Source organism: Crocodylus siamensis, chromosome 1 (assembly GCF_052110815.1).
Source record: "Crocodylus siamensis isolate JL-2025a chromosome 1, ASM5211081v1, whole genome shotgun sequence".
In the NCBI taxonomy this organism is placed as follows: domain Eukaryota; kingdom Metazoa; phylum Chordata; order Crocodylia; family Crocodylidae; genus Crocodylus; species Crocodylus siamensis.
Genome location: NC_143395.1, coordinates 223,337,550 through 223,345,935, shown reverse-complemented (window position 1 = coordinate 223,345,935; position 8,386 = coordinate 223,337,550).

The following is an 8,386-nucleotide window of genomic DNA, read 5'->3' as shown; positions in this document are numbered from 1 at the left end:
AGCATGCTAAGTATCTAAAAAAAAATCAACAAACCTGAGTATACTTAGCTTTGAAAAACTGTTCTCCCACGGTAACATTGTAAATTTAGTCCACTACAAAGTGTTTCAAAAAAGGAAGATAAGGTCCTTGCTTTGTCACGTGGCAAACACAGAATAGTACAAAGTATTTGCTCCCTAGCTGAAACTACAATTCCTTTTTTTCTAGTGAAAATTGAAGGGGGGGGTTAAAGTAGAAAATATCCAGTGTAGAACACAGTCCATTAGTACAGATACAGTACAGAAGTCTCCCTCCAAATTACTGTAATTATAACTCTACAGAAGTGTCTTGTAGGCAGATGCCAAGATGGCTTCCTGAAATTAGCAGTATACCTACCAAGGGAGAGGTAGCTATTCATGTAAGTTATGCAGAAGGCAGGGAAGTGTGGCACCTTATAAACTACCTTGTTCAGAGATATACTTACCTGACGACAAAACATATACAAGCATATTATTAAGCCTTGGCCACTAGCAGTTTAATTTAAACTCAATGACTAACATCTTTGCTTATAAATGAACAGAAAACTAATTCTAAATTTAGCGTTTTAAGAATATTGAATTAAGTGGAAAATAAAAATAATTTTTGTTGTTATTTTAATATGAGGTCACTTCTAGTGCCTTTGTAATGTTTCATAATTAATCACAGGTCACATGACACTCTAAGGGTTACCTTACTTGATGATAGGAGACAAAATTTTGTAAATAAGGGGAACATTATGTACCCTGAATGGAACACATTTCCTAAGCTAGTAGTGATACAAATTTCTTAAATAGAAAGACCATGTCAAACTTTATATCTACATTAGAGTAGCTAACAAGCAGTCGTGCAATCACTGTTGTAAGATATGCAGCTTGGATTTCTGGCTCTTGCAGCCAACAATCCTAATAAGCTGACTGTCAAATAAAGTTACTGGCTGCCACTCAAAACCTACCATGTGCATTTAATCCTACTAATCTTTCTTTATGCAAGTAAAAATAGTAATTCAATGAATCAATCGTGCAGTAGTAAAATGCATGAAACCTCACTTTAAATTACATAACCTGCAAGGCTACTGATATTACTCAGATAAATGCAGGAATCTGGTACTTAAAATGTTACCTTGCACAGTTTACCACTACAGAGGATAGTGTTAAAAAAATACAATTTAGAGATGAAACAGCAAAGTTTTATATGAGATCATAAAATACCACCTTAGTTTTACCATCTGTTTATCTGGAAGATGAGTTCTGTAAAGATCTAATGTATGTATCAGGTACTTCCTGGAACACTAGGAGATTTCTATAGAAAGCCAAAAATCATAACTGAGTTTCTGCTGTCACTGGCTAAAGAGAGCTCTGACCACTTGCTAAAAACTTTCTGTCTCTAACATGTAGTTTGCTCAAAGTACACTGAAGAAACACAAAGATGAAGTCTTGATAGACATCAGTCAGTGTTTAACCAGGATAGTTAATTAAATTTTTTTAGATACCTGTACACGGAAATTTGCAAGTGATTTCCCTTATGTGGGCTAAAGGGCTTAACCAGAAGAAAGTCATCTCAAGAGATCAGATCAGTAAGAAAATAGTAGTTAAATTATATGAAATAGATAGTGTAAAATCCCCTTAGTTACCTAACCAAACATAGTTCCTGTTGACCTGTGACCTCAATTTGCAAATCTTGTATTTGGGTGTGTAACAGCTTCCCTTGCAAGATTGCAGGGCCTGATTTTGCAAAATAATTACCCAACCAAACTCAAAGGTCTTAATGTCTGAAAACCAAATATTGTGAGATGTAGGTGCTCAGCCTCACTGATGGAAGCGAATGGATGATGTAGCAGCTTGTTGATTCCTAAGTCTTTGGCCTTAGCCATTTTCAATGAGGCTGTTGTGTTAATATGCAGAAGTGGTTGGAAGTCCAAACAAAATAATATTTGTCAAGTCCTTCAGGTCCTTTAGAAAGCAACAAATGTGGGAAATGGAATGGAATCAAACTCTGAAGTGAAGAACATGATTTCTTTTAAGTTCAAAACACTTTTAAAAATGACTTAAATGAGCCATTCTGTTGAGCAGAACATTTAAATTATCAAAGGTTTCCAGCTGACTTGCTAAAGGCAATGCCATTAGTCAGACATGGATCATGTAACAGCAGACCAGAATATTCTGCTTCTCAATAAATACTGCAGATGCTGGGGACTACTTGGGGAATTGTCCCTTCAGTGGCAGTGCAAGTACACACCACCAGCAAGAGATGCCTAGTATAGAAAGAATCCCAAGACAGATTTGGAAAAAGCACAGAAGCTTCCTTATTAAAACCAGTGGAAAACTAGAGTTGAGGTAGTTTTGGCTTTTCATAGTATAACTTCCTGGAACACCAGAAGACTTCTATAGAAAGCCAAAAATCATAATCGAATTTCTGGTGTCATTGACCAAAGAGAGCTCTAATCATAAATTAAGAACTTGCTGTGTCTCACAGGTAGATTAGCCATCATATTTAATTGGTTTAAGTATCAGTAGTCTCCTGTGCCTCTCCCCTGCATGCCATGAGTGTGGGTTCTTCTCGAACCTCGCCATGACTCCTAGGACTCCACAGCCTGACTATTGGAATGACTTCGGGTCAGTCCCCCAGGGGTCTCACCTGCCATGTCTTTGATGATGGTAATTGTTGTATCGGGAGAACGGTGTTTGGTTCTGCCTCCCCTGGTGTCTTCCCTCGGTCATTCCTGTTTTTCCTTCTCCTTGGGGCTCCACCTCCCCTACACCCCACCTACCGCCAACTGCAATGTTGTTACCTGCATCATTGAGATTGATGATATGAACCTTATTGGCGCTCAGTCTCTCAGAGTCTTCGGCCGCAGGCTAATAGTGATGTTTCTTTGCCGAGCACCCCCTGCAACCTCCTCTTGCCATGTCTACGTGGCGTCCGGCTTTGGCAGTGTTCCATCCCGTGGTATGTTGCCTTCTCCCCATGTTTGGTACCTGCTGTCATCCGTCCCTTCCGACTCTAGCTACTATGAAACTATGAAACTATGTGGTGCCTGGATCCTGGCCCTGCTGGGTCCGGCTGTACTCCAGTCACTACTGCTGCTCCTTTTGGTCCGCGTCAACCCTGCAGCTATCTCTTTGGGCCCTCCCTGGCCCTGTGCCTCTGTCAAAACCCCTGTCCGGGGTCTCCACCAGGTCCCCTCACTGGAACCACCTGAGTGCTCTGGCCTGTCCAGGCCAGTTGAGGACTCTGCTTCCGGTCCACTCAGCTTCTTTTCCACCAGGTCTTTTATGCTGGCATTGGGTGTCTGCCCAACCAATCAGCCCTGGCCCATTATAAAATGTGCCCAAGGCAATGCGGGAGCCACTCCTGCCTCCTCCTGACTCTACCACTTTTTTTTCCTGTGATCTTTTTCGCTTTTTTTCGCTATCAGCTCCCAGCATGGCGTCCCGCTCCCTCCCCATCTCTCCAGGTAAGTTTTCAAAGTATCCCTACCAACTAACTTCATACAGGGAAGAAATCAAAGAAAACCAATCAGTGTGATGGACAAATGGATCTGAAGTTGAAACTTCATTTTAAAATAATGTATACTGTAAAATGAAACTCAGGATTTCTCACAGATTCTAATGCTTTAACTTAAATTCTAAGGATCTGGAAATGGGTAGTATGACGCATTCCTTCTCCAGGCTATTCAGATACTAAAATTAAGACTAAAATGCACATTATTAGACAATAACTATTAACAGCATGCCTTGCATTGGTTATAAATGGCCTCTGATGCAACTGGGTGATGGTGGAGAAGTTTCACCAGGAGAGAAGCTGATCACATCTGTAGAAGCAGGGAAAGGTTGATTTAAAAGTGAGAGCTCTTAGGCCCTTCCACTGAAGTGTTATGTTCAGCAGGTGAGGTAAAGTCTGACTTAAAAGAAAAACACTGATGTTGTCATTTTGCTAATATTAAGACTACAGATATAATTAAGTCTAAATAAGTCAATGTCAGAACTGGGGCAAATATTAGCAAACAACACATTTGTACTCAACAAATGAAAAATAAAACACTTGAAAACTTCAACACTTAAAATTTCATGAATTACTTTAATCAATTACTAATTATAATTTGAATAGCAAATATTCTGGTAAACATAATTGTAATGAGAGATGGCTTTTAATGAACGCTTCATTCATTCATATCAAAGTCCACTACAAATACACAAGAGGAATTTCTCCAGCTCCTAGGAGAGGATGCAGAGTTTCCGTAACTTGCCCATATTGCAAGGACAGCACTATTGCTAATTTAGAAAATGGTATCAGGCTCTTATACAGATTCCATGGCTCCATGAAGAGACGCATAAAATTTCTAAAGGCTGGCAGTGAACTCTATTAGGTCAGGAATTTGAATTAAACCTAGTCAATAGTGTGTTGTCTTCAGTCTGGAATAGGTATATTACTAGTAGTAAATGGCCTGTTAGCTGAGATTTTTGTTTGTACTTCCCCTTCAAAGAATTCTGCTCCTTACCAAGCAAAAACCTATTCCTTGCATTTGAAAAATTGTGCTTTTAGTATATACCTAATGACATGATGTATTTTGAATGGATTTTTTTTATCTACATCATAAATAAAATCAAGATGAAGTGCAACCAACAGCAACAAACAACTACAGTAATTTGTCATCAAAACTTGAAAAGAATGCAATGAAAATAAATTGTCAGGACAAAATTACCAGAACTATTTCTCACTGAAGCTGGATATAAATTAAATAAAAACAGAGAGAGCTGGTTCAAAGTCTGTTGTCAATACTTAGAACCCTGTTCCATCTATTGATCTGTTGGCCAAAGGACATGCAATCAATAACATGAACTGTTGAGTAATAAAAGATTATTTACACAGCATGAGGTGTCAGCTGTGCTTCTTTCACTGCAAGTGGGGGGGGGGGGTGAGAGATTTCACAGTTTTATTTGCTTGTATCTTTACACACACACCAAGTGAATTAACTTGACTTTCCTAATAGTTCTCTTGCCCTGCTGAGATACTGAACAGGATGAATTGATCACACCCATCTCTACAAAACTGATGCTGGAGTTTTAAAAAGTGTGATCTTGTTTTCTAGAATCTGATCTGAAGCTAAAGTCCTCAAAAACATTTGGTAACTGGGCTCATGTAAGTCTTGTCAAATGAACTGATCGTGGGGTTATGAAGAAAATGTTGTCTTTGGAGAGGGATGTGTTTCAGTACACTGGTCTACAGATGTCACCCAGGCTGTTGTCCCACATGGTCATGTCCCTGCCATTTCTGGGCCATCAGAGCCTAATCCTGTAGGACTTTAGCCCCAAGTATGGAGCCCCAACCTAGAATATAGGTTTGCAAGTGGGGGAACCCCCAATTCTGGGTGCAGCGGCAAGAAGATGCTCATGTTGTGAGAACTGCCTGAAGGGGATTCCTGTGGTATTCATCTGCAAGTGGGGGACCCCCATTGCTTCAGGGTGTGGCAGAATGAAACAGGGGTTCCCCTGTTTGCAGATGCATGCCCTGAGTTGGAGCACAGCAGCTAGCTATGTGTATCAGAAGACTCCCCCACAGGGGAAGTCTTGGGGCACTCAATAACCAAATAGACCTCCTACTTAAGGCATCACAAATTATGACTATGTTTGGTCATGGTAACATTTTTGGGCAGTTCGAGCATGACAAGAAGCTAGGACATCTGCTTGCTCTCAAACTTGCACTGCCATAAAAATGTTAATGGCAGCAAAAGGGTGACATCTCTTTTCCTCCATGTAACCTATGATGGGCTCCTGGAGAAGTCTGTTGTGAGGCCTGTACTATCCTTGTTTATTTCATGAAAATTTACAAGATGACAAATGGCTGTGAGGGCAAAGGAAGAGAGGAATTCACCAGGAGAAGAGTGTCACCTAAAGAGTACACTTAGATGGGAAGTATAAATTCCATATTTGGAGCCTGTGATGAATTAAAGGTGATTTTGACACAAACAAACATGCCCTGTTTCTTTTCAACAAGCTTTTAGAAAGGTTGGTTTTGTTATAGCCCAGACCTGAGGAAATGTGGTTTATGGGTGCTCAGCTAATAAGACATAGTTATTTAGCAGTCTTATCCCCTCCATACCAAACCCCACCTCCCCCTGCAAAAAACCCACCTCCCTGTACTTTTCTCTGATAGAGCTGTGATTCCTTCCGTTATTGCAATGCTGTTTCTGCAGTTCTTTTTTTGTTGTTGTCAGTTTTTGTAAGGCAGAGGTAGAAATGAAGGGGCCTAACAAGGAAATTGAGCAGGTGAGGTTGCAGTGGCACAAAATTGCTCATATAACAGCCAGAGAAGATTAAACTGTTCCCTCTGCAATTAAGTCTGCTCATTGCTTTGGGCACACATCAAGTTGCTTATACCTGAGAATGTCCTGTATGCTGCCAGGGAGAGCTGATCCATTCAGTGCATAATTACTGTGTACTAGCCCTAATGCCCATTTTTCTTCCTGCAAGCTTCCTGTTCAGATGTCATAAACAAGATCCAGTCAGAACCCTTGTGCTAATTTCTCATAAGGCTCCCTTTAAATATTGACATCAGAGAACTGAAAGAGATCCAAGGTCAATTTATTTTGCTGTCCCCTGTGGGCCTAAGGATGTCCTGAATGCACACGGATTGCTGCAGCAGAATAAGGACAATTAACCGCTGGTGAGTCCAGGGACCACAAGGATGACTGTTGGGCTGGTAAAAGCACAGTGGAAGTGTGCTTCCCAGCAACTGATGCATCCTGTTGCACAGGAGAGGTCTCTTTGCCAAGCTCAGTGTAAATTTGCAGTAGTAACTTTCTCTTCCTGGCAGATGTCTGAATGAGGAGCTTGCTTCCTTCTTAATAACTAAGGAGGCATACGCAATCTATAATGTAGGCAAAGAATAAGATAAATGATAATTTAATCACATTATCCTCAGAGGGGTTTCTTTTTTTAAATATTTTATGTGAGTGTCACAGGAAGGCATCTTGCCGTATCTTAAGAATCTTTGTTGCTCTGGTGGCTTTCTAATGTGCAAGCAATCGGATGAGAGAGGATGAGGGTGTAAAAAAGAGAATCAGCTGTTAAGATGCAAAGAAAGTAATTGGATTTCCAAATATGCAAAGAGAACTGTAGGTCATGGATTCCAACTTGGGATGTGGCTCGAGAGAGCATAGAGTGGGCAGATGACACATGGGTGATGATGAGAGCATAGTAGTGTGGAAGAGAAATTGGGAATAGAAAAGGAATTGAATCTTTGTTTGGGGTTGTTTTTGTTAAGGGTAAGAAATGGAACATGCTTTAGTCGAACAGAATGAGTCAGAGGGCTGAGTTGCCTAAGAGTTGAGTTCCTTTATTTTCACAACTCCTCAGCCTCATGGATCAGATATTATGAATAACTGAGCTTTTTAAAACTATTCAGCTCTTCAATACCTAAACTCTGTGTTGATCAATATATTCAACAGATCATTAGTCTAACCAATGCCTTGGATAGGGTACATTAAATATTTTCATCCAATTAGATCTCCCCATGTCCTATAACATGACTGATTTAAGTGCAATTGTCCTGTTCTTGACAGAGCTATCATGTCATCATGTTCTGAGGAGCATCTGGAGTACACAGACTGACCAGCCTCAGCAGAGGCTTTTGATATGGTCTCCCGCAACATTCTCACAGACAAACTGTTCAGACTGAATGAATGGATTGTAAGGTCGATAGAAAACTAGCTGAAGCACTGAGCTCAGAGGGTAGTAATCAATGGCTCAATATTTAGTTGGCAGCCAATCTAAAGTGGCTGGTCTTGTGCCAGTTTTGTTCAATGTCTTCATCAGTGACCTGGAAGATGGCATAGAGTGTACCATTGGCAAGTTTGCAGATGACACCAAGCTGGGGGGAGTAGTAGATATGCTGGAGGGTAGGACTAGGATTCAGAGTGACCTAGACAAATTGAACCATTGGGCCAAAAGAAATCTCATGAGGTTCAACAAGGACAAGTGCAAAGTCCTGCACTTAGGACAGATTAATCCCATGTACCAGTACAGGCTGGAGAGCAACTGGCTAGACAGCAGCTCTGCCCTGCTAATAGCATACTGGACTGCTTTGTTGCCAGTAGGTCAAGGGAAGTGATTATTCCCCCCCTATTCAGCACTGGTGAAGTCACATCTGGAGTACAGTGTTCAGTTTTGAGCCACCCCACTACTAAAGAAAGGACGTAGACAAACTGGAAAGAGTCCAGAGGAGGGCAACAAAAATGGTGAGGGAGCTGGGAGACATGACTTACGTGGAAAAACTGAGGGAACTGGGCTTATTTAGTCAAGAGAAGAGGAGACTGAGAGGAGACTTATAGCCTTGAACTACCTGAGGGCAGGGGGGTCGAAAGAGGATGGA